Source organism: Stenella coeruleoalba (assembly GCF_951394435.1).
Source record: "Stenella coeruleoalba genome assembly, chromosome: 7".
NCBI lineage: Eukaryota > Metazoa > Chordata > Mammalia > Artiodactyla > Delphinidae > Stenella > Stenella coeruleoalba.
In genome coordinates this window covers 84,022,319-84,049,362 of record NC_137153.1, presented here as the reverse complement: position 1 = coordinate 84,049,362, position 27,044 = coordinate 84,022,319, and the positions used below count along the sequence as shown (strand labels likewise).

General features: G+C 41.0%; 1 long non-coding RNA gene across 1 annotated transcript; it reads left to right on the top strand.

Moving 5' to 3' along the window:
- The first annotated feature begins 254 nt into the window (after positions 1 to 254).
- LOC307188785 lies at positions 255 to 26,422 on the top strand. The gene is made up of 4 exons (XR_013829068.1): positions 255 to 981; positions 24,244 to 24,300; positions 24,506 to 24,622; positions 26,217 to 26,422. It is a non-coding gene; the product is annotated as an uncharacterized lncRNA (long non-coding RNA).
- The last annotated feature ends 622 nt before the right edge of the window (positions 26,423 to 27,044 follow it).

Below are 27,044 nucleotides of genomic sequence, written 5' to 3'. Positions count from 1 at the left end.
TCCCACCGCGGAGCGCAGGCCCCGGACGCGCAGGCTCAGCGGCCACGGCTCACGGGCCCAGCCGCTCCGCGGCACGCGGGATCCTCTCGGACCGGAGCACGAACCCGTGTCCCCTGCCTCGGCAGGCGGACTCCCAACCACTGCACCACCAGGGAAGCGCAGGACAGCCCCATTTTGCATGAAGTAAATCTTTATGTTCTCGCGAGATCCGCAGCCACATTTAGCGACGCCTCCCTCTGTTGCCCAATCTTTCTCTGCCCGGAACGGTCTCAAAGCGTCTCACCTGCTCATGCTGAAGAATCTCCTGGACCCAACCCTTGTGCCTTTTCAGTTTCTCTCCTCCTCCTCACCCTCCGTAACCCGCCAGCTCCTCGTTTAGCTCCCTTTCTGCCCTGCACGGGCCTTCTGTCCCTTGCGCCACGTGGAAACAAGGCGCCGAGAGCCGAGCAGCAAGCGGATGGCGTCTACTTTCCTGTCGCCTCTCTCACCCTGTTCCTGCTACACGTTTTCTGGATTCTATATCACCACTACGGCGAGAACTAGGCCGACAGAGACAGACTTCTCTGGAGGGAAGAGGGGTTTGGAGGCCGTATTAGAAGAGGAGGAAGACAGGCCATCCTTACCACTTCACCCCGTGGCTATTGGGGCTGACATCACTTCTGGAACCTTGTTAGGTTCCTCCTACCTCAGCCCCATTGGGCCTTTCCTCTTGCATCTAACAATGGGATGAGGCCAAAGCACAAGGCCTTGTGTCCCTCATTCTGGGAATGGGAACAAGCTACAAGCTTCCTCCTTGGGTTGGCTTCTCTCTACCGTGCTCATTTTTTGATGTTTGTTCACCCACTGGATTATTTTGTTTTTCTGTACTTAATATATGTGTCATGCCAGTCACATTTTACAGCTGATTAATGGAACAATTTACGTAGGGTTGAATTTGCAGAGGTTAAGTGAATGTTGCTGGGAGTTGCTGTCATGAAAGAGGTAAGATATATATATATTTTAAATTGAAGTATAGTTGATTTACAATGTGTGTTAATTTCTGCTGTACAGCAGAGTGACTCAGTTATATATAGTCTTTTTCATATTCTTTTCCATTATGGTTTATCAGAGGATATTGAATATAGTTCCATGTGCTATACAGCAGGACCTTGTTGTTTATCCATTTTATATATAGTTTGCATCTGCTAATCCGAATCTTCCAATCCATCCCTCCCCCACCTCGCTCCCCCTTGGCAACCACAAGTCTGTTCTCTACAAGTCTGTTCCTGTTTTGTGAATAAGTTCATTTGTGTCATATTTTAAGTTCCACATATAAGTGATATAATGTGGTATTTGTCTTTCTGACTTTGCTTAGTATGATAATCTCTAGGTCAATCCATATTGCTGAAAATAGCATTATTTCATTCTTTTTTATGGCTGAGTAGTATTCCATTGTATATATGTACCACATCTTCTTTATCCTTTCATTTGTCGATGGACATTTAGGTCGTTTCCATGTTTTGGCTATTGTAAATAGTGCTACTGTGAACATAGGGGAGCATGTATCTTTTTGAATTATAGTTTTGTCTGGATATATGCCCAGGAGTGGGATTGCTGGATCATATGGCAACTCTATTTTTAGTTTTTTGAGGAACTTCCGTACTGCCTTCCATAGTGGCTGCACCAATTTACATTCCCACCAACAATGTAGGAGGGTTCCCTTTCTCCACACCTTCTCCAGCATTTGTTATTTGTAGATTTTTTAATGATGGCCATTCTGACCTGTTTGAGGTGGTAAGAGGTAAGATTTTGACACTAAGAAGTGAGCCATGACCTTTACTGGGTGGGTGCAGGTCAGGGAAGTTTCCAGAGAAGGTGATGCTTGAACTCAGATTTTGAACTCAGATTCTGCTAAATGGTTGTGACTGAAGAAGTGTGTTCTAATTTGAATTAAGGAAGTTCAGAGGAAAGGTAAATATTGCAGCATGATTCTGTAATGGGAAGAGGGTGGAGCAGGGTTGTCCTGGACCAAAATGGTGGGTATTTGGGTTGGATGGGGATGCAGATGGAGTGAGGGTGGGGGCTTCCACATTTTCTGTGGGTCACAGGGAACCAACAGAACCTGGTCAAGTTTTTGTTTTAGACCGCAGCTCTGTGGAGGTGGGCTAGAGGGAAGGGTCAGTTAGGAGACTTATAATTTAGATCAAAGGGGTCAGCCATTCGCCTGTAAGTATGAATTTACATACACCCATTACTTCCCTCCAAAGCTGTAGTTGACACTAGCAGTGAGGGGATGGGAGTTTTACTGACACAGTGAGGAGACAGCAGGACATTTTGAGGCAGCGGGTACTGCCAGGGAGTTCAGACTTAGTGGAGGGGGTGTGCCTCACAGCAGAGGGGCCACCGTTGGCAGCTTTCAGCCACTGAACGCATGAAGTTGGAGCAGGGTTGCAGGGGAGGGATTAAAGAAAGGGTGGAAAGGACAAAGATGGTCCAGGTCATGAATCAGCCTGGGGTTGGTGGCAGCCATACTGATGGGTAATGCCACTGTGAGATTGTTGGGTGTTCTCAGAATCCAGAGTTACAAAGGTGTGACATCTCCTGAGCATTTGTTCTTGTTCTTATTCTTATCAGCCTGTCCAGGAATGAGTCTGAGATTGAGAGAACAAATAGTTTGGAGATTAAGTAATCAAGCATTCTCTGGTGGCGGTCCCCTGTGGTGCCTCGTTCCATTAGTTTCCTAGAAGCAAGAGACAGTAGTTTACAATTGCAAAGCACAAGGCTGCTCTCCCAGAAAGACCTGAGTTCCTGGTAGGGGAAAAATGAGCTAGTAGGTTGGAAAGGTCACAAGGGAAGTTACCTCATAGCATGGAAGACTGAAAGATGACTTGTTACATCCCTTGTCATGGGTCTAATTTGTTTAAAATCAAATCCATCTGTTCATTTCACACCCTTTGTCCCACTTCCTTGCTGCAATCCACAGTGGATTACTCCATTACTTAAAAACTGGCTGCCCTTACAATAAACTAATAACTTATTTTGTGGTTAACTGCGTCAAGACATTCTGGAGCACGACCAACGCTTCTCTCTCTGTCTCTCTCTCTCTCTAATGAACTTCTTGGTGTAGCACATTGACAGAGAAAAATGTTTACGTCTCCTTCACAAAACATACCATTTACAGGCTCTGAAGTGATGCAGGTAGGGGAAAAGGTTTCTGTCACCGGCTAGGCCTTCCTCTCCCCATGTAACCTGCAAACGCTCATTTGCCTCCCATGTGCCATACATTACAAAAGACTTCCTGGCTCAATTGATTCCATTGATGATCTCCAAATCTTAATTTCAAATGAAGCTCGCTCCTTTTCAGGAAAGAATTATCTTCAGTGCAATAAACCAGAGTCCCCCGAGGCCTGCATTTGGGATGCATCAATTCCCTTAAGGTCTCCTAATCCATTAAAATATGTACAGTATTTCTGGTTAACTAATGGATCATTGGAAAAATGGAATTGCATGCAAAATATAATTCAAAGAAATGAACTTGGGGTTGTTGGCCAATCCATTCATAGGAACATTTGCTGATTGGGAAAATATGTTATTTTTTTTGGCTTAATCCTTTGCCAGGCCACACAAACTAGTGAAGGTTGTTATTTTTGATTTGTTGGACCTGATTCTGAAGACAGAGCAGCAATGGAATTTGTGATTTTTGTCACTGCTCCTGATTAAGAAATGGCTGGCTGGCATTTAAACTCAGTTGGATCTGCACAGTCCGTGGATATTCCCTTCTTGTTGAGTGCAAGCTATAGCTAGATGTTATCTTGCATTCACTCCTGTTTTCTGAAGGGCCAAACATTTTGGAAATATAATATTTATGAAATTGGATATTAAAATAGCAAGTGGTTCAAAGCTGAGGAATGGGTGTTGAAAGATCCCAGCACAGACACTCAGTAATTTTACATTTTTCATTACTGAGGTAATTAAAAAATTCCTTAGGGCTGAATTACAGTAAAATTTTATGTATCTTTCTACTAAGGGTAAACTAATTTTCTTTCCCACTGGACAGCGTTAATATAAGTAGGAAATATTTTTAATCCTATCTCATTTACTCATATTATGAAAAATTGCAAGCCTTACTAATTTTATTCAACATCATTTCTTTCTAAATATTCTTAGATTCAGTAAGTGCATTTAGTATTAAAGGTTAAACAGAAATGAAAGATGGAATTTTTTGTCTCACCAGTGACCTTTCCTAGTTCATTTCTAATACTTGGGTGTTCCCAGAAAAGTCATAGGGTCCGACCACTTTGTATCTAAGTCCCTGAAAGTCATGATAATGTTTCCATAAATTTTTCTTTTAACTTTGAGGAATATATGAAATGCTGTGTGATCTTGGACAAGTCCTTATATTATCTAAGAAATTTAATGAGCTATATTCTCTTCCTTACCTAATTCTTAAAGCAGCAAGTGAAATGCTCAGTGAAGCCCTTTGACTCTTTGAAGCCACAGGGTGCCGTTTTGTATGTTATGGTTCTAGCGGTATTAACTTTAGGGTTCACTTTTCTGATACTTAGGGAAACAGAGAAGTGAATGTAGCATGCAAGAAATTGTACAGAATCTGATGAAAAGCCCTTATGTCTAGAAACAAGAAGGAACTGAGGGCATCCACGCATGGAGCAATAATATTCCATAATGGCTTATCCATTTGGAATTTATGCCCAAGAGAAATGCAATGACAGAGACAGGGAAGAGGGAGGATGGAGAGAAAACACTGTACTCAGTGCTTGGGCTGAATCCATGTGGAAAATTGAGACCTGGGAGAAGCTTTGAACTTCATGTGCCAGGGATGGCTTGGGCAGCAGGGAATAGAAAATCCATTTCCAGACTAGGAGGAGAAAGAGCTGCCGTTTCTTCTAAGCCTCCCCTCTGCAAGGTGCTCTGCCAGTGCTGGCCATAATGGGGTGAGTGTCACGAGCATTACCTCCTGTGACCCTGGTAACCACTTGCACTACCACAGATAAGGAAATAGAAAGTTCTGACTAGGTCACGTGGTTCAGTTCCTATTGCTTGTAAGATGTAAAGTGTGGCTTTGAATGGAAGGCCCGTTGTCTTGCCTTCTCCACAGTGTGTCATTGCTGCCCTTAGAGATTTGCTGCGGATGTGCATTTAGTGTCCATTCCACTCTTTTCACCCCATGACTATCCCAGGGGCTTTCAAAACTAGCTCTGCAGGAGAATCTAATACGAAGGTGCTGGGGCCTTTGCCCAGGCCTATTCAATTGGAACCTTCTCAGGTGGGAACACATGGATAATGACTGGTTTATACAAGAGGTTATTTGCATTTTATTTAAGGGATCCTTCATTCTATTCAGCTCACACAATCATTGTATATGGAGGATTATTAAGGGCCTCACTCTGGATCCATGAGATTAAAAACACACTCTGTCTTTAAGGCTCACAGTCATCTAAACAAGCCTCCGGGATAGGAACAAATATGGAGGATGAAGTTTCAGATCTCACAACCGGCAAGTGGAAGAGATCATTTAGAGCAGAAATCTTCTTCTAACCCTTTCAGTTTCTATTGGGTGAACCTCCCCTGCCTGTCCTCAAAAACCACGAACCGTGTTCTGCTTAAATCAACCCCGAAAATCCCAGGATTGAAGAAAAAAAAAAAGTAAAGTTCCACACCAAAAACGTATTCCTTTTCCCCTGATCCTTTTTGCTTACCTTTATGCAGACCTGATGTGATAATGAGCTGAAAAAGAAAGCATCATAACACTACTTCCTCTGGAGGCATCGGCAAATATAGCAGAGACTACACAATCCTTCCAGTAGCCATCTAATCTAGCCCAGAGAAACGGGAGGTGTTTCTGCTTCAGTTTTTCCTAATCTGTAAAGAACAGGTGCTTCCTAATCTTTAGGACGTGATTAGCAATTTGCCTTCCTGGAGTCTTTTTTTTACCATTCCCGGCTTGTCTGAGTTCTTGGCAATAGCTGTCGTTTAGGAGTGAGATTCTTAAGATGAGCTAGGAATTCTACTTTTGTCTCTGGCACATACTCTGCTCGGCACCCTTTGCTCTGCGGGCCCCTGTAACCCCAAGGCTGGCTCCAGCCTTTTTATGCTGGGGTGAGGGTGTAATTACCCTAATATTACGCTGCTATCAGTTTAATCACTACAGCGTAGACCATGTTGTCCAAAACATTAAAGTTTGTGTCCCTTTTTTGGGGGGGCCATGCTGTGCGATTTTGGGGATTTTAGTTTCCCAACCTGGAATTGAACCCCGGCCCTTGGCGGTGAGAGTGCAGAGTCCTAACCACTGGACCGCCAGGGGATTCCCTGTGTCCTTTTCAAGTGATGGACTCTAGATGCAGTTACTGTTTCCACATTGATCCTCTCAAACAGAACCTGCACTATTCACCTGCACTACTTAACTCCAGCTGAGTTGGTCTGCTTCTCACTTCAGTTTACTTTTGCAGGCAGTCTGTTCCTGCTTTCTTCAAAAGTGGCATTCGGACAGCTGGGGCACAGTGTCTTCCCGTTTATCTGTTTGTGTGCCTGTGTCCTCCTCTAGACCGTGAAACCCCCAGTAGCAGGAGCCCGCCTAATTCATTTTTGTGCCCCACCTGGCACAGAGTAGGACTTTTGTAAATTCAGTTAGTGAAAACAAAAATGCTTGAGTTGATATAATGACTAGGTGTTTCTTTAATCAGATCTTCTATTTCCTTATCTTTTCTAACTCTTTTAGGTTGAACCTGTATGACTTATGTAATAAAAAATATTTAAATTAAAATATGGGTGTTTCTGTTTAATTCTGTGAAAGCATTTCCACTGTTAATCTTAAACTGTTAACTTTTTAAAAAACAATCTAGGCAAAGCATAAATCAGTGCTGTGGGCACGTTTAACAAATGCTTATATTATTTGTTGAAATACGTTTGACTGTGCACAAGCACACGGGCCTGTTCAAAAGAAGAAAGAGTCTCTCTGTGCCCACCAAAGGGTTTCAACCTGTTACCCATTCCCTTTTGGCTTTTCTTTCCAACCTTACTATCCCATCACTTAAAAATGGCCAGTGTAGCCCTAACTCCGTAAACAGAAATTATTGAATGCTAATAATTTCTGGTAGGCAATTTAGGAGACATTTAAGTCACTAATATATATGTGATTGCCTTTTTTACTGCAGTTTCCAGGGAAAGTGCTACAAAGTGATGTGCGGCAATAACAAATTCAGAAGGAAGGGAATATGAAATTCAGCGAGCAGTGTGAATGATTTGCTGTTAGCATGGGGCCCAATAACACTACAAAGCTATAAACTCTGTCGATCTAGATTGCCCAGTTAGGTGGCAGAGATGCAATTTGTCTTTTCTGAAGCCGCCTGCTGTTTGCTAGCTCCATCTCCTGTCACAGCCTATTAGCTCCCCAAGAAAATTGGTGGGAAATTGCCTGCAGATTGTAGGAAATTGCATCTCCAGGCCCTGGAAAAAATGTAGGATAGCACAACACTGACCCTCCCAGAGCAGCTATTAATACAGCAAAAAGTGACCTTTGACTCACCGGGAAACGACTTTGCTATCTGCTGAATAAAGTGTGTATTATGCGTGGGTGAAGGAAGGTGCAAATGATTATCCTAGGGAGGCTTGCAGCCAACCTGCTTTTGAAAGCCTAAATACTAGTTAGAAGTTTTTTTTTATTTTATTTTTTGGTTTATTTGTTTCTTTTAGGTGCAGAGGGTTTGAGTGCTGTAGGAGAAAATGGTCCAGTTGGCTTGTTTTTGAAAAAGCACCTCTTCCCCGAGTTAAAAAGAGGTAAATTGTCTCAAGGAAGTGCTCACGAATCTCTCAGGCAAAAATCCAGGAAGTGAATCTTTCAAAGATGAGATTAGAAAACAAAGATGAGTGCATCAGGGCACTGGTTTGTTTCCCTTTGGTTCTGCTGCGTGTACATCTGGGGCTTCCCCGCCCCCCTTCCTAATTGCGTTTTACAATTCTGTCTATTTCCACTCACTTCTGAATTATTTTCTTTATAGACCATCCCCAGAAGTTCAGACATCAAGATAATTCAGTGCTCCTCAGGGGTACATATTGTGCATATTTTAAGCATCATTAACTTTATGTTACAAAAAAAAAAAATCAAGATCCTGACATGATATTTACAGGCTTGCCTTTCTACCTAGAAGGATCTGAGCTCCCATTTACAAGCGATATTTTTGGAGAGGGAGAACAGCAGTTTAGCTGCTCAGAATGAGTCAGACACCCTCACTGCCTCTGAATCCTAAACATTGTCCCCTAAATCCCACCCTCTCCCTCATTACTGGGTCATTCACGTTCAGTGCCCTTGGGAGCAAATTTGAATGAAATGAGATGGTGGAACACAGATAGTCATTGCTATAAAACAATAAGATATAAGCCATATTGACAAAGAGAAACCCCACACAGGGAAAAAGAACATCAATGGTAGCTCCAGATTTATACATGATAGAAAGCATTGCTCAGCAATTAATATGCTTTTAATTTAAGATCAAAATTACTCTCAGTTTTGATACCCCAGCTTTTCTTCCCTTGTGAACTGCAGTGTTACTCCCTGTTGGATTTGCACAGATGAAAAAAATGAGACTCCTCTCAGCTCCTTGCAGGATTGAGAGGTTTTTTTTTTTTTATAGATCTGCTGCCTTCTTACATTTGGTTCTTGCTTCTAGAGAGAAAAGTATAAAGTATCGGACACTATGTTGTATCAGAGCGCACTGAATTTAGACTGAGAATTTCTGAGCTTCTAAGTGGGCTCTGATGCTCTACCTGTGTGATCTTGGGTGATTTTTTTTAAGCTTCTTGGGCCTCAGTTTCATGATCTGAAAAAAAAAAGGATGTTCTTTAAGAACCCTTTGAGATTTAAATTCTGTAATAAAGGGTAAGGATCTGGATCTGAGCTGCTGCTCTGCTTCCTGCCTACTTCTTGGGCTCCCTTGACTGACTGTCCTTGGAGAAGGAGTTCTGTTTGGCCAAAGAATATATTTTGGAGTCTGCAAGCACCCAACATGCAACCAGCTAACTTATCAAACATTCTATGTCAGGTGAATACTGGCCTGTGACTACGGAAGGGCCTAAAAAAGTTCTTAAGACATGACCCCTGGGGGCATACTGACTACCAGGGTGAGTGGATATTAGGTGGTAGACGGCCCATCACAGGACAGCTGCTAGGCAGTGGAACTTCGGTATAGAGTTCATATATATGTAGCCCCACATTATAGGATATGGGAAGGGATATCAAATGAGGTCCAGTTAACTTTGAAAGTAGTATGTTAAATGGAAAAAAAAAAGGCACAAAAAGTTACATATTGTATGATTGCATTTGTATGAAATATCCAGAACGGGTAGATCCATAGAGACAGAAAGCAGATTAGTGGTTGCCGGGGACTTGGTGATATGGAGGATGGGGTAATGGGGTGTTGCTGCGTAAGGGGTAGGGGTTTTCATTTTGGGGACATGAGACTGTTTTGGAACTAGATAGAGGTGATGATTGAACAACTTTGTGAATGTACTAGGTGATGCTGAATGGTACACTTTAAAATGGTTGATTTTATGTTACGTGAATTTTACCTCAGTCAAAGGAAGAGGTCTACTTAAATTGATGAATAAAGGAACAAATGCAAGGATATATAATTACTTACAATTTAAAGTGGAGATTTTAGCCCAGAGAGTATAACTCTTTTCCACAGCAGAAACCACTCTGTAACCTTTCTTATCAGCCTTTTTTCCACTCTGGTGTTTGACCATGGTGATGATTTGAGAAATGACTGGAAGTTCTGATGTCCCAGAATGCTAAATAACTCCACAGCTCCAAAAGCCAATGCTAGAGCTGATTTTGTGATATTTCCATTTTCAGATGATTTGTGAACACCATCTTTCCTACAGACTCCTTCAAAATCCGATTCGGGTGCCATGTCTTTTCTAAAAAGTCTCCAATTTGAGCTGAAAGAGATCTCTGCCTTCTCTGACGAATAATGGCATCTACCAACCTTTTTAGGGCTTTACTGATTTCCTATCTTGGATTATGGTTGCTTATTCTTCCGACGTGCCTTACCTCCCTTACTTGAGGCCAGAATCACATTTCCCTCACCTTTGTATCCTCCCAGACACCAGGGCAGTATGTACTCAAGTAGACATTGGAGCTTTTGCTCTTATTTTCTTCTCTACCTGAAATGTGCTTTGAGGAGAATTCCCCAGCAGTCTCTTCCCTCCTTCTACGTAGCTGCTGGATTTTTTAGGGATCCACCCATTCCCCATTCTCAGTTCCTGAGATTCAGGGTGGGCGAAATGCCTCCCGGTATGTATGCCAACCCTTCAGTCATCTTCATGGGTGATCTCATCTGCATATTCCAGATCTGAGAATCCATCCACAGAGACTGCAGATTTGGGCCCATGTAAACCTGAAGCTGAAGGTGACTGTTTGCCATGGTGTGGGAAGAGGCTGCCTGGGAATAAAGCCAACATGAAGAAAAGCAGGCCAAGCAGTGGAGAGAGACTGGTTCTGGGAATATTGTTTGGATACCAGGGTTCTGCCAACGGGGAGCCAAGTTTGCCCCTGGATTTCTCAGTTTCGTGAGCCAACTTTCCCCCCTTTTTTGCTGAAGCCATTAGAGGTGTGTTTCCGCCATGTGTTATTGAAAAGACTCCTGTCCGATACATTCTTGGTATCTTTTCTCTGTGTTTGAAATGCCCTTCAAGGCTTGGGTAACATCAGATGTTCTCTGGGAAGCCCTCACATCTCTTATATTTTTATTTATTCACCCTGTTATTTTTTATTCTACTTTGAGCAGAGATTTATGGAGCATTAGAACAGAAGCAGATATATAAAAGAATAAGATTGTTTTTGCTTCCGGGGAGTGATATTTAAAGAAAGCCTTATATTTAAGCAATTTTGTATAATTTTATCTCCCTTAATCCTTATATTAGTCTTGTGAGATGAATATTACCACCTGTATTTTATAGATGGTAAAACTGAGGATCAGAGGTTATAAAAATATTCAGTTGAATAAGCCCACAGTTTGACCATTTGGACTCCAGTTTGGACTTCTGTTGATAATTCCTTTGTTCTTCCAATGTAGTCTGCGTTATGTATCTTTTTTGTCTTCTCCGCTAGACCCTGGGTCCTGTAAGGGCAGGGACGTATTTTTCAATCAGCGACACATCTTAGCAGAGTCTCTTAATGATGAGAGACTTCAATAAGTATTTTTTCAGTGTCATGATAGCTAGATGAATGAACCACAACTAAGTGAATAATTTGTGTCAGCTGAAATCCAGACCAGAATTCACATCTCCAGATTCAAAGGAGTCGGAGATGCCATACTGGTGTTTCTGAAGCTCAGAATGTTGTACACCTGTACAGCCATCTATTTCCTCTGAGCCATCAGGCGCACAGCAGGACCATGTGTGGAGCCGCTAGAACTCAGGAGAATCAGTGAAGATTTACCATTAAATGAATGATTATTAAACTTCAGGGCCACTTACTTGCTAGGTCATAGGTATAAACTATGCAAAATAAAACATTTTAAACGTATTGTTTAAGATCAGGGTCCCTTTCCATTCAGACGTTCCTTCCACTCTTCTTTCTCTTGCATAGGGTGGCACTGGAAAGGCCATGTGTGCTGGGATCCAGCTAAGAGGAAGTTGAGTTGGGGATACATGTAGTTCAAGTTTAGTGAGATATGTTTATTTGTTTCACAGTCACTTCCAGAAGTACATAGTGGATGTTTCTTTAGAAGGAGGATTAGCCTAGCTGTTCTGCTGTGGGAATGGCTTCCAGGAACCATTGGCTCCTACTGACCATTGGCTACTTGACCCAGTGTCGTGCCGTGAAGGTGTGGGGAAGGAGTTATCTCGCACCATGAACATGTTTCATAGCTCAGCACTAAGGATATGAGTAGTGGAGGAAGAACAGAAGTTGAAGCATATAGAGTCAGAAACTGGTAAGGAAAATGTGTCTCACCGTCAGCTCTTAGTAGAAAATTTGGTTCTCATCAAAGCCTAGTAAATGGAAGTTCTTTCCTCTCAGGAATATAACGTGATAATGCAACATGCACAGTTATAAAGACACCATAATCTTTTTTCTTTCGTGAACGGAATTGAGAAAAATACGAAGTTGGTATAGGGCCTTGCAAGGGACCCGTGGGAGTGAGGGGCCTGAAGCTGAAGCTTTATCCATTTCATGGTAAATCTGCCTCGGAAAATACTTTTCAAAATCGTTGTTGTACGAAGAGATGGTCAAGGGTGCAGATGAAAAATGTGGGAAAAAGTATTATGGAGGTGTGGCTTGTAGGTAAAATGTCAGTTTTTTACACGTTTTGTGACTTTTATGATATTTCCTATTAAAAATTAATAATGTATTGTGACTTCTTTAAATTCTGAAGAAATACTAAGTATTCCTTTTACTGAAGAGCACCTCTCTCTCCCTGAAAAAAATGTTTTTTTTTTTTTTACAAAAATGTTTTTAAAAGCTCCAAGCCTCAGAAAATCTGAATTTGCCTCTCCTGAGAGTAACTATCAAAGGACTTTGGGTCAGTCATTTCCCCAGACATTTGTGAAATTCACCTCATAGTGTTTCACATCCTTCTGGAGAGGCATTCACTTTTGGTTTTCTTCAGGGACAGGGGATGTGGCATCTTTGTGATTTCTGTATTTGCAAAGTCAAAAGCAATAAGATTCCTCTTGCTTTCTAATTGTGCAGCAATTGTTTTGAGCTCTGTAATAACCTCAGCTTCAGGATCTGGGAGAGCATCGCTTTTTGCCAATAAGCAGTACACAAGGCAAGACTTTTTGGCTTAGCATAAAATAGTGTTGAAATTATGTATTGCGGTAGAGTACCGTTAACGACAATTTATGCAAAATAGGCCAAGGCCCAGGGAAAAAAAATTGCTCTACCCGGGTTCATGGGATAATGAATATCAGAGCTGCAATTATAATTTTCTAACTCCCCAACTGTACATGCAATTTGCAGGTTTACAATCCTGTACAAAACACCAACAGAGAGCACAGATGGGCTTCTAACCCCTGCTAATGAGAGCATCACTCTTCATTGCTGGGATAATTAAGCAAATATTTAGTGGTCAGAAACCCACCCAGACTTTAAATAAAATCAATCAAACCCCAATCCCTTGGGAGATGTTGATTTTGGATTTTTTTTTTTCTACATTGAAATGTAGCTGTGTGTGTGTGTGTGTGTGTGTGTGTGTGTGTGTGTGTGTGGTGTTTCTTATTTTTATAATTTTAAGCAGAGGAGAGTTAATCCAATTGCACTGTCTGTTGAAGAGCCACATTCCCCAGAAAGGCGCTGCTCTGACACTCAGAAGGCACCAGGTCAGAAGAGCGTTTTCTCCTCGTTGATTGCTCTTTTTTTCCTCAGAATTTTCCTTCTTCCTTATCGAATTAGACCCTTTGAGTAAATTGCAAACAGTTCTCTGTGTGAGGCAATGTCTAGCCCACTACACTACGTGACACAATCATTGATATTTCTTGTGTAAATAACAGCAGTTGGATTCAGCACTTTCAGGAATGGGAGTTGAAAAAAATAATGAACTATTTTTCCAAGATAAAACATACTATATGTTCCAGAAATTAGAAAGGTCTGAGGAATGAAAGGAAAAACTAATACTTAATTCTTGTGTTACTTTTGTTACAACCTGTCCATTCCACCTTCCTCTCCTAATTCTCTTTACTCAGCTATACTTTTTTTTCCTGTAGAATTTATCACCTTTGAACAAACTGCAGTCTTTATTTATTGTGACTATAGTTTATTATCTGTCTCTGCCTGCTAGAATGTAAGATATGGGACAAGAATTTTTATCTGGGTGTATCCCAAGCACCTAAAATAGCACCTGGCATACAAAAAGAGCTCAAGAAATAGCTGCTGGATGACCACGGACTACGTGTCAGCACTTGGAGAGCAAAAAGTGAATATGATATTATACTTTCCTTTGAGACGCTAATTACTTTCTCTGTGGATTGAAATTCTAGAATTTTGGCATTAAATATTTATACCATTCTTTCTTATCCTTCCTATTAGAACCCTGATTTGTTTGCAGTGGCAACATGTCTAGTAAAAACAGTCTATCATATAACCTTCCTTGCAGCTTTTCTTTTAATTCTGGCTAACAAGACACAAGCTGAATTCTATTAGGGATATCTGGGAAAGTTTTGCGTTCCTGATGTAGATATTTCCTCTTCCCCTTTGTCACTTGTTTTTTCTTGTCTGGAATGTGGATGTGATGCCTGGAGGTATAGCGGCCATAGTGAGGCAGGGAGGATGAAAGCAAAATGCTAAAGATGGCAGAATGAAAAGATAGAAAAGGATGGCCTACTCCTAGACTTATTGCAAGAGAAATATACAATATTTGGTTAAACTTTTTTAAGTGGATCTGCATTGCATTGAACCAAAAACAATCCTACAAAATACACCCATCTCAAATTGTGACTTAGCTGAATATCTTTGTTTTCATGATCCCAGTTTTTCAGAGAGTTAAGCCCATTGGATTACATTTTGGTGCCTTACTATCATGGACCCAGGGCGTCTCAAAAATAGAGGGGAAAGGAGGATGACTGGAGGGCAGAGGATTCCTGCTACAAGGAATACACTTACCAAATAAATCGAGAGTCATTTGAAATGCAAGAGGACAAAATATCTGTACTGTAACTGCTCTTCAGAAAGGAACCACTTTTTCACAGAGGCTTTAGGTTTGTTTTCCTCTCCTCTTGGGGCACTAGATTATAGTAGATTTATTGCTATCCATGTACAGGGACTAAGTAGAGATATTGAAAATGCAGGTAATAGGGCTGAACCATCTGGAAAACTTTTGTACTAATATAGTGGTTGCTGTGACTCACAACTGTACATATAGGTGTATGAGAGTGCAAGAGTGTGTAAGAGTGTCCTCTTTGCATCCCCAAACCAATACATAGTTTAGTTCTCCCTTTAACTTAGCCAGAATAACCATTCTTACCAGTCGCTGCCATTTTGATACTTGACCAATAATAAATGTTATTTTATATTTGGTACATTAGCTGGCAGCACCATACAGAAAATAAAATATCTCCCTTATTTCTGGGACCTTTCACATGCCTCTACTGTGGATTTTCAGATTTGGTGCTGTGATTTTTATTTATTTAATTTTTTTTTTTTTTTTTTTTTTTGTGGTACGCGGGCCTCTCCCTGTTGTGGCCTCTCCCGTTGCGGAGCACAGGCTCCGGACGCGCAGGCTCAGCGGCCATGGCTCACGGGCCCAGCCGCTCCGCGGCATGTGCGATCCTCCCAGACCGGGGCACGAACCCCTGTCCCCTGCATCGGCAGGCGGACTCTCAACCACTGCGCCACCAGGGAAGCCCTATTTATTTAATTTTTATGTAACGCTAATCCTATAAAGGGAAATTTACAATTCCCTTCTGCAAAGAACATTTAGTTACATTAGCTGTGGATCTGTTTTTTATTTTTTTAAAGATGCTATCTTATTATAGAAAGTGTCTCTTTTTAAACCTTTTAAAGATGACAAATTATTCCTATGTTTTAGTTGAAACCTAAAACAAACAAACAAACAAAAAGCCTTAAGCAAGACAGTCCACCAAAAGGAAACCATTCAGCTATTTCCCTGTTTTTCTAGCTCTGGCAGGAGGACTTTGCTTCTATACTCTTTTGAGGAAATTTGTGTTGAGGAGCAAAATGAAAGGAAACAGGTAAGAAACAATAAGGTCACATCAGTTCTGATCAGTTCTGTCTATACTAGGAACTTCAAGCTCCCTGAGAAAAAGAACTGTAATTGCAGTTTATATGATGTCTTGCTCTTGGATTCTTCATCCCTTTTTCTTATTATTTAAGAAATTGATTTCCAATTTCAAATATATTTTTTACCTAGTTATCTTTTTTTAATGAAAATTTGAAGACAGACAAACAAAACCAATTTATTCTGCAATGAGACTCAAAAAATCCTGTCTATCACTAACCAGAAAGATGTCCAAGGATCAAATATTACCTTAATTCTCTCTTGAGAGTCATCTCAATATTTGAAGATAGAGGCAACGCTCCCTACCCCCAATATTTATTCTTTCATTTCTCTCCATCAATAGAACCTTGGAACCCAGAATAAAGACAGCATACACAGCTAGGTATCGTCATATGAGTAAGTTACGGCCAGAATTGGTGTGTACAACTTCTGGGAAATGGAGGTGGCTTGTCTTCCTCCCTTTTTTCTCTTTCATTCATAGCATGAGTATATGATGGCTGGACTACTTAAAGAAGTATTTTTTCCATATGTATTTTCCTGGGAGTCACACAGACAGAGGGCATTCTTACATTACACCCACATAAATGGGACTTGTGATTAGAAATTCTCAAGCCCAATGAGGCATACATGCCCAACGTCTCCTCTGTAAAGTGTATGGAATGTTTTCCCCTACCTCTGAAAGTATATATATTTGGGGTTAGGAGGGCAGCTCTATGCCAACGCTTTTTAATCTGACCTGCTCCCTTGCTACAGCCCCAAGTTGTGCTGGGTGCAGCCAAGTAAAAAGTGAGCTGTGGGCCTCTTGAGGATTTTTAGATAGTCCTAAGGTGAGTGCTTTCTCTACTGCTTGCTTACTTCTGAGATTCACATTCTTCACCTCTGGCCTCCAATCCATCCCTATATTTCCCTGCCAGCCACACCATGCATTCAAATGACATTTTAAATATTTTATTCAGCATTTTAGTTATGCCTGGAGGGATTAGTCTGCCATGTTGCTGGAAACAGAGTTCTAAATTCTGTTGTGTTTCATCTTCAAAAAATAGTGCCTACCTGATCACTTTACATTCATCAGCATTACTTCTTTTATTAGCCCATCCTTCCTTGTGTTAGACACAGAGCTATGGGTTTCCCTTCATTTCTTTCTTTCCTTTCTTCTTCTGTTCCTTCCTTTTTACCTTTTCTTTTCTTTTCTTTCCTCTTCTCTCATTCTTTCCTCCTCCCCCTCCCCTCCTCCTCTCTCTCTCTCTCTCTCCACCCCCTTCTCCCCAACCTCATTTTTTTTTTTTAAAGGAATCCAGGACCCCAGAGCCCAAGATCCTGTTGAGTTTTAGGGAAGAAGTAACAGAATCACTGTTCACTCCCGCATTTATTGACTGCCTGCTGTGTGTCGGGCACTGGGCTAGGCACTGGTGCTCTGTGGGTGCACCAGGATTCATAGATGGATCCTGTCCTCAAATAACCAGTTGTGTGGGTGATTGTACAGTGTTGAGTGCTGTGGTAGGGGGAAGTACAAGGTGCCAGATTGATACAGGAGGGGGCAGATATAGAAGGTTTTCTAGGGGAGCCCATCATAAAGGGTAATCTGTATATGGGAATTCCCCTTTAAAGAGCCCATCTGAGCAGATCAGGAGTGAGTGACTGAAGTAGTCTAGTCCCTGGCATTAGAATTTGTCTGGGAAACAAACACTGTATTATTATTGCTTATATTACACAGGTATGAGACTGTTTTTAGCCTCAGAAAAATCACAAAACATTTTTTCCATGGCAATGTAGTTAAACTCTCACACCCAGGAAGACAGGAGGAGTCTTCTGCTCTTGAATGGGTAGATAAAACGATCAGGGAGCTCCAAGTTCAAGAAACAGACCCTCATAAGTCAGACCATAAACATCAACCTCATAGGATAACAGAACGGCCCATGGTTTCTCTCCGACCACAGCATGGTGACCTCAGATAATCCTTTGCAAAAAAAGTTGGCACAAATGCATTCCAAAAAGCACTGCACTACTGCACGTCAGTATTTGAACCTCCTAACTGAAATGGGTGAAATAATGACCTACAGATAGGATCGTTTCTACAGGCTCATTTTCCAGTTTCCATAATGTAAAGTGGAAAGAATCGCTTTGTTAAAATCCAGTTTGTTAGGATCATGCTTTACACCAGGATCCCAAGACGTAATTTTTATTAATGCAAAAGTGCAAACTGAGAAAACAGACAATTTTTCTGTTTTCTGCAGGAACTGCAGGTTGGTGGGCATTTCTCTGTATGTAACACTGCCTGTTTTCTTGGGTACACCGGTCGGCTTGAGCGGAGCCCAGCAGATGACAGACTGCGTGTACTCTCGGTTGTAGATCACAGCTGAACAAACTGCTCTGGAGTGTGAAGGGTCAGCACAGTGTAAACAGAAATCAGCAGTGACCTATGGAGTAGTTCGTTGCGAGACATAATAAATACCGTCTTCGCGCCGCCTCCTGCCTTCTGCTGATTCAGGTCTTCTCCAGCGCCATAGGGCTTGTCTCTGGAGCAATATTTCAAAGCCAGCAGACCATTGTATTTGGAGCAGATTTTCTAACTGTGCTTTTAATTTGGGGAAGATAGCTTTTAGCTCCTTCTGAAAATGTCATCATACACATGGAGCTTCACTGGGAAAGAATAAAATACTTCTTAGAACACTCCATTAGCTTTGGCTACCATTAGTTTTGCTATTCTGCAAGAATTTCTCCTAGGTTTAGTGGATAAAAATAGAGCTGTTTTTTTCAATCCAGAATAGAATTTTGTGGCAGAATCACTAACTTTCCCTACCTTTGAAATCCCCCAGTGACCATTTAGTCCTTCTGTACGCCTTTATTGAGGGCTATCCAGGCCAGTATAACCTCTTGCCAAAGTAGGGTTGGGTCCACATCCATCCTGTTCCTTTCCCTGGGACAGCCACAAATCAATCAGGAGAGCCTGTACTAGTCCCTGCCCATGTTGGGCAGATTATGCTTTGCTGTCAGCTGGCTCGTACTCACCTATGGAGGTAATTTAAGAGAGTCTTACTCGCCTGGACCTGAGGTGATTGGATCTGGTGAGATTGGACCATACACTATGTTCCCTGTGCACGCCAGGGCAGAGGAGAAATAAGTTTAGGAAGCTGTATGAACATACCAGAGAATGCTTTCCAATTTCCATCATGTACAAGATTCACATAGATTTGCTTGTCCAACAGGGTAGCCTTGCAGAAAACCTAAAGCCACTCATAGAATAATAATATCTGACACTGTGCTGCTCGACAAAAGTGTAAAAGGGGGATAGGGAAGACTTCCCCCGACCCAAGCCAAACCAAACAAAAAGCTCAGTCTATAACTTAACCCAGATGGTCCTGTTTTCTTTAGACTGCAAACCATTTCCAGTGAATTCACTAGTTTCAGTGTTTCTTCTTTTCTATTCTTGCCGTTAATGTTTGGCTTGCCAAGTGCTAGCCATCCAAGAAGATGTGAGATCAGATACTTAAGATTAAGCATTCCAAGTTAATGATATTTGGTTAAAATAAACAAATGGAATAAAATGAACTGCAGACTTACTGGTCCAAAAGTTAAAACTTGTTGATCAAGACTTGTGCTATGAGATGGTTGGTTTTATCTGAAAGTAAGGTGCTCATGAAAGATAAACTTAATAACAGTGTCACCAAGGAGATAATGGGGGCGTTATGTTGAAGGAATGGTCCAGTCTCTCCTGTTGTGTGACCCCATTTTAAATCCCAGCAAAATGTCCCAGTGAAATAAAACAACAAAAACAACAAGAAACTGAAATAATGGGCTAGAATATGTTGGTCATTAACCTCTTCAACTTGGAGGCCTGGGATGACTCAGGGTAGGAAATCTGATGAGAAGAAACAAAATTAAAAGTTAAAAAGAACACGAACCCAAAGAAATGTGACTTAGAGAATTATGTGCACGCGTTTATATTTTAGCATTTCTTCATCTTGCACTAGATGCATTTAAAAATGGAAAACAAGGGCTTATGACTGGCTAAAGATAACTTCAAGGCCTTTCATCAGTCATTTTCACCCATCACCTCTTGATTTCCAAACATACTGCTTTGTTTGGCAAATAAAGATGTTCTTAGTCTATTTTGAATACTGTTTCTTCTCTGGCCTTTGTGCCCACAATGTATATGTGAAACTGTCCGTGCTCATCTCCCTTTTCTTCTTCACAGCACTGCTGAAGTCTAGGACCTGCCTAAAATTTTCTCCAATTTAGAAGATTCAAGTTACTCTCAATACAATGGAAAACGTACCTCTTCCTGGACATCTAAGCACCATTCTGCACATGTCCACATGGTATTTTTTGGCGTGTGCACTTTGCAAGAGCCAGGTCTTTTGAAAGCTTGCATGGTTCCTACTCCTGAGTTATGCATGACCCATATGGGTGTTCCGTAAATGTTGAATCGAAGTGAATTGCTTCCCATTGCATTTATTGGCATATGTACTTCAGTAAGTCAAGATCCATCTCTTTTTGCAGTGCTCAGTGGTTTTCTTTTTGAATGCATTCCCGACCAGGCCAGAGGTGTTGGATGTCTCTGAAAATTGTTCACAGCTTCCTAAACAAGGAAGCAGCATGATTGCATTGTTGTATTGTAGCCATGGCCAAGGTTTACAAATCAAGGAAACTCCACTTCTATTGTACAAGTGGTTGTGCTTTCTCTTTTGTTCTTTCCTTTTGCTCCCTCCCTCCCTCCCTCCCTTCTTTCTTTTCTTCCTTCCTTCCTTCCTCTCTCCCTCTTTCCTCCCCTCTCTTTCTTTTACTTTCATTCTATCAAAGCTCCCCTGTGAAGCTCAAACACTTATAACAGGATCAACAGCATTGAAGGGCTGTCTTTTTCAGCCCAGCAAAGCTGGACAAATGCAAATCCAGAAGCCTGGCCTCATACCTCAATTGAGGAAGGTGTCAACAAGAATGAGTTGAATCAAGGCTGGCCCTGCTCTCTGCCTGGGGATGGCATTGGCCCCACCAGCAGGAACACTGAGTTTCTAGCTTCAGGCATTGAGTTCTCTCTATAGCTTAATGGCTCACAGCCCTTTTATGAGACAGCTGGATAACAATGTGCCTTTATGACTGGCTGACTCTTTTTCCCCCTTTTAAATCTCCAACTGTACTGTATAAAACATTCTGTCTCCTATCGTTCCATCAATGAGGCCTGAATAGCTGAGCCAAGTGCTCCTGCAGCACTCATTTATTCCCTTGGATCTTTTTTTTTCCTACAGTAAAAGAATGAGGAGAAAAGAAGGTCCAGGATGTAAGAGGTGGCTGGTAAAGGCCTCTGTGTGAGGTCCTTGGCGAGATAATCTCATTCTAAAGATCTGGGTGACTGGAATTTCCCTTCCTCCCATCCCCCGCAGACATCCCCTCCCCAACATCCTTCTAATACAAATCCTTAAGCATTAAGTCAGGCGGAAAATGAGTCTACTCTACATTTATCTTCCTGAATGGCAGTCAACTCCCGCTTAATCTTTCAACATATATTTGTTCAATGGATCAACAGATTGTGTAAGCAGCATGACGGTTGGGTTTAGAAATGTGTCTGCTCATGTTTGGTTTGTGCTGAACCATTGACCATTTTGTTTGTGAATCCATCATAAATTATATCTCTGAGTTACCCGGCACTAGGGATGGGGACAGAGGACAGTGCTCATACAGGCAGAAAGGCTTTTTCAGTCACTGTCATTTTCCAGCATCGAGAATGCTGACTTGTTTTATTTTGGAGTGCTTTTTAATCTTTCAGACTAGAAAACTTCAAAGTTAATTCCTTCCTCATTTTCCCAAGGTGTCTCCTACATATACTTCTGCAGTCCTTTCCCCATTAAAACAAAGTAGGCTCTGAAGATAACAAGGAAGTCATAAAATAGTATAACGCATGAATGAGAAGGTTAAGAATTAAAAACACTATGACTCTCCTAATGTCCTATATGAACATTTTGGTTTAAATCACTGCTCCTTAAAAATGGGAAAAGTTTGTTTGGGTATTAGAATATTGAAGCATTGATTAGTCAATTCATGACAAAACTGATTTGATTTTTTTAAAAAAAGAATTGTCAGTTGCACTAAATTTTCAAGTTATCATTCAACCAATCAGCCAACACTTACTGAGCATCTACTGCATTAAAGGCAATGGAGAGAATATAAAAAGTCAAAGACAAATTTCCTGACCTCAATAACTTAAATCAAGTTGGAGGAATGCAAGTATTTTGAGGCTTCTTGAATAATGAAGGGAAGAGAAAATTTGTGTTGTAGTAGTGTAGTTTGTGCGCAAGAAGGAATAGTTTTTGAGGAAATTTTATTCATTTATTTGAATAAATTCAACAGTATTCAAACAGTATGTTCAACAGTATTTATTGAACACCTAGTATTTTTTGAGCACTGAGCATATAATGCAAAGTGAGATAGATTCACTTGCTATCCTTATGATGCTTAAGATTGAAATAGGAAGACTGGAAGTAGGGTGTGGATGAGGAAGGAAAATTGATGTCAGCCATCGTGTCCAATTCATGCCCAACTCATGTCCTAGTCAGGCCAGGGTTGGGAGCTATGGGCAGACTTCACTTGCTGGTTCTCATAAGTAGACTTTGCATGTTAAAGTGGAGACTTGTTAGATAAAAGGATGTTTTCATACATTTTGAGTGACACATTCTTGCATTTCAAAATAGAAGTATAATCACAACTTTGAAATTATCAAGGCAGAATTTTACAATAATACATTATTTAATAATATATTGATATATAATATTTTGAATAATATGTTACATATCATTTTTTAAAACCTACTGTTGATGTAGCATTCTAGCTATTCAGTCACCTCTGTGCGTCTGTTGCCTTACTGACTCCCCATAACAACTCTGTCAGCTTGGGAAAGTGTTGTTGTCACCGTTAGAAAAATAAGGAACCTTCAAGTTCTCGTGGACAAATACTGTATGATATCACTTAGATGTGGAATCTAAAAAATACAAGAAATTAGTGAATATAGCAAAAAAGAAGGAGACTCACAGATATAGAGAAGAAACTAGTGGTCACCAGTTGGGAGAGGGGAGGGGGGAAGGGCAATATAGAGGTGGGTGAGTAAGAGGTACAAACTATTAGGTATAAAATAAGCTACAAGGGTATATTGTATAACACAGGGAATATAGCCAATATTTTATAATATTCTATAAATGGAGTATAACCTTTAAAAATTGTGAATCACTGTATTGTACACCTGTAACTTACATAATATTGTACAGCAGCTGTACTTCAATAAACAAAACAAAACAAAACAAAAAAATCCTGATGGACAAGTGCCCAAGGTCATAGAACTAGTTATTGGGAGATTTGACATCAGGGTCTAGGCCTCCTGATTCCTAGCTCTGGGAATTTAAAAACTCATCTATTGATTTTTTGTTTCCTGCTGGGGAATATTAACCAATGTTTTGTTGTTGTTGTTTTTGTTTTTTGCTCGAGATATGTTTTAATATTTATAGGTGAATTTGTCTGCAGTTGTGAAGACAAATTCTTTGTAAATCACCTATTATGGTGATTCAATACCGACTGATACCTCCACACACTTTGAATATGGAGTAACAGTAATAGAATAAGATACATAACATCTAGTAAGCCAAATACCAACAACAAGTCCTTTAGCAGCCACTGGATCGAGAGACATTCAGGCTTTGGAGTGTTTACTTGGATTTGATGACATCAAAAGGCACAGAAAAGCTGTAATCCTAGATCCAAAACTGGTAGTGATGGTTCCCTTCATTGCAGAAAGAGAAGCTCACCCAAGCCAGCCCATGAAAAGAGAAAGGTTTCTAAGAGGTTTCAGGGGGTTTATTAGGAAATAGAGCTAAAAGATGGGCCTTAGGGGCCCTGTTGCTGGGAAGACATGGGAACTGCGGCCTTTCCTTAACTAATATAGGGTTAGGCAAAGTTTGGGTTCGGTACACACCCTGGGTCCAGTCACCTGATCCCAAGGTGTTGCACATCCCTATGTCCATTCAGAAGAGGGTATGGGCAGAGCTAGCAATGGTCTGTGTCTTTCATTAAGAATATTCTATTTATTCTGTTTATCTTACACCACAGCTAATGGACTCAGTAGACTCTAAATGTTCCCCCAATTTGATTAGGGTTGATCTGGTTATTTATAATTGCTGAGAAGCATAACATAGTTTTGTTTGCACTGTAGTTTATTATGCAATATTTGATTTCCTCTAAAAATAGAGGGAAATTATAATATTCACAATGACCATATCAGTCAATGGCAGGGACAGAAATTAGAATTCTGCATATTCTGGTCATATGCACTATGGTTATCCCAATGTTTCCTAATATAAGAGAAGAATAAAATTATCCATTATTTAGTTATCTCTTATAAATACAGAATCTTTGCTAATAAGGGCCTGAGAAAATATAAGAGCTAAGTTTTCTTTTTCACAGAGATGTTCCTGAAACAAGCTGCCTTGATTTGACCTTCTTTTTCTCCTCTCACCCTCTTTGTACATTTCAGGACAGGGGCTTCCATCATGGAGTATGAAAACTCTGGAAATCCTTGAAATTTTCCAAGGTAGGTGTTATGGGAGACTGGATTGTATTTCTCCAAATCCACATGTTGAAGTCCTGACCCTCAATATGACTGTTTTTAGAGACAGGGCCTTAAAGAAGGTAATTAAGGTTAAGTGAGGTCATAAGGTTAGGGCCTACTCTGATGGGACTGGTGTCCTTATAAGAAGAGGAGACACCGGAGAACTCTCTCTCTAATGTGCACACAGAGGAAAGGCCACATGAGGACATATCAAGAAGGCAACCATCTCCAAGCCAAGAAGAGAGGGCTCACCAGAAATCAACCCTGCCAGCACCTTGATCTTGGACTTCCAGCCTCCAGAACTGTGAGAAAATATATTTTTATTGTTTATCCCATCCAGTCTGTGTTCTGTTATGGCAGCCTGAGGAGACTAATACAGAGATTTTCATCTATGAGCAAGCTGAAATGCACTAGAGGTGAAGTAGCATAACGTATTAAATGGAGAAACCAGAATTTGAAAATAGGCTGTTCTGATTTCCATGATGATGGTCTGTCTCCTATCTGGTCTGCCTGCTTAATTCTCCAAAAGTCTTAGTGTTGAAAACCCTTACTGGTGTCAAATTTACAGGTGGGTCCAAAAGTTTGCTAAGTAGTGAAATTCTGGGTGAAACTCGAGGCAGAATCTGGACAATCCCCTCTAGTAATTGCAGGTTGGCTATGATGAGGGAGCGAAGCAAAAGCCCTGGAAACTGTGCTCCAGGCAGGTACAAGGTGCCGAGTCACACTAAGGAAGTCAGTTCTTCCAGGGGAAGCAGAGAAATGGGGCCACTGTAATTATCAGCTGGAAAGGGAATTGGGGAAGATGGAGGAAGCTAGCGAATCTGCAGGCTACTTCCTCCTTGAATTCAGGCTGGGCAGAACTGAGACCACTTGGAGCAGTCCAGGAAAGCACATCTCATGCAGAGGGGTTAAGGTCTGAATAGAATTGGCAGCAGTGTTTACTGCTAAGGGATTCTGAAATGCTGCCAGTTAATTTAACGACAGTCTGCCTCGAAAAAAAAAACGCACGTGTTTACACAGCCTTTATTTGTATTTGCCATGCAAAGCTTATCATCGTACTTTCCTCTTAATTTTTCATCTTCCTTGTACAACGTTCAGTGGTGAATATCATCAGTATTTTCTTTTTATCCTTGGATGATGGAAACCTGTGATTTTTTCCCGTTTCCTCTTTACTTTAGAGAGAGGAGGAACACTTAGAATTTGCCCTGGAGATACAATGTCTTCCAAATATTAGCTCAGGGAATAGAAAGGCTCTGAGTTGCCGTGTGCTGTTGTTTGCTGGAATAAATAATCATACAAAAGGCCTTGCTCCTTCTGCTCCTCTCTCTTTCAGCAGAGTTCAAACCAGGGTTATTTGCAGGTATCCTTTTGAATCCAATTGAAACACTCTGAATATCTTGGCTTTTCAATCTTTCTTTGGCTTTTCCATCACCTCATTCCTTTTTATTTCTTTATAGGTTCTTGACCTTATTTCTTTATTTCTCTCAAACAGTAGAAGCTCTTCTGTGTGTGAGTGTACACATGTGTGTGTGTGTCTTTGTGTATACGTTCAAGTGTGTGTCTGTAGGTGTGTGGTATATGTGTGGCTGTGGGTGTGTGTGTGGGGGTGGGTATGTGGTGTCTCTTTCTTTTAAAAGCAACGCTGATTGTACCATCGTTGAATTCCCAACGCTTTGCCATCCGTAATTGTAATTGCTAAGTATTGATAGACTAAAAGTCAAATAAATGGATGAACTACCAGATGCATATCGAATACAAATAAAGATTTATTCCCCACATCTAGTGCTGTTTAGAAAGTTAAGTGCGTAAAATGCCTTGAAGAATAAGGGTTGTGACACTCTGGGCTCAGTTTTCTCCAATGTTCACTTGTGCCCCTGCTTTTTTTTTTTTTTTTGCAGTACGCGGGCCTCTCACTGTTGTGGCCTCTCCCGTTACAGAGCACAGGCTCCGGACGCACAGGCTCAGCGGCCATGGCTCACGGGCCCAGCCGCTCTGCGGCATGTGGGATCCTCCCGGACCAGGGCACGAACCTGTGTCCCCTGCATCAGCAGGCGGGCTCTCAACCACTGCGCCACCAGGGAAGCCCCAGTGCACCTGCTTTTAAAAACAGGTATTTCCTTTCTGTTTTGAAAGAGTAAACACCTTACAAGCTGAAAGTCATCAAAATTCTGCCTTTCTCTATTCATCATACATTCCACTTGCCAAGTACAGATTAAGGCAGATTATTAACCTGCTCAATTACAATGGAACTCCTATGGAAATGTCTATTACAACCACATTAATATCTCATTAGTTCATCATGTTAATGTTATTACAATGGTTACCAAAGGAATTGGCACTGATTGGTACCTAATTTTGAAAGGTTGTTGCCCCAAGCATCATTGGAGAGGGAGGCTCAATAGTAAAGATTAAAATCTGCTTTCTGTCTTATTCTCTAAAACAGAGAAGAAAAGAAAAAAGAACAAATGAATATTCCTGGCAAAGACATTCTACAGAGGCTGTCTGAGACTCAAGATATAAATCTATTTTGACAGGTGTAGTCATTATTCTTCTCATCTAGGATAGCATTATTCTTTTGTTTTAATGACAGAGATAGCAGGAAGACAAGATTTGCCTTCACGTGAATGCATAAAAATGTAATAACAATTAGCTAATATAATTAAATTATTACTAATGATGATAATACCATATCTGTGTCTTTACAATGAATGTGTAGCTCTACTTAT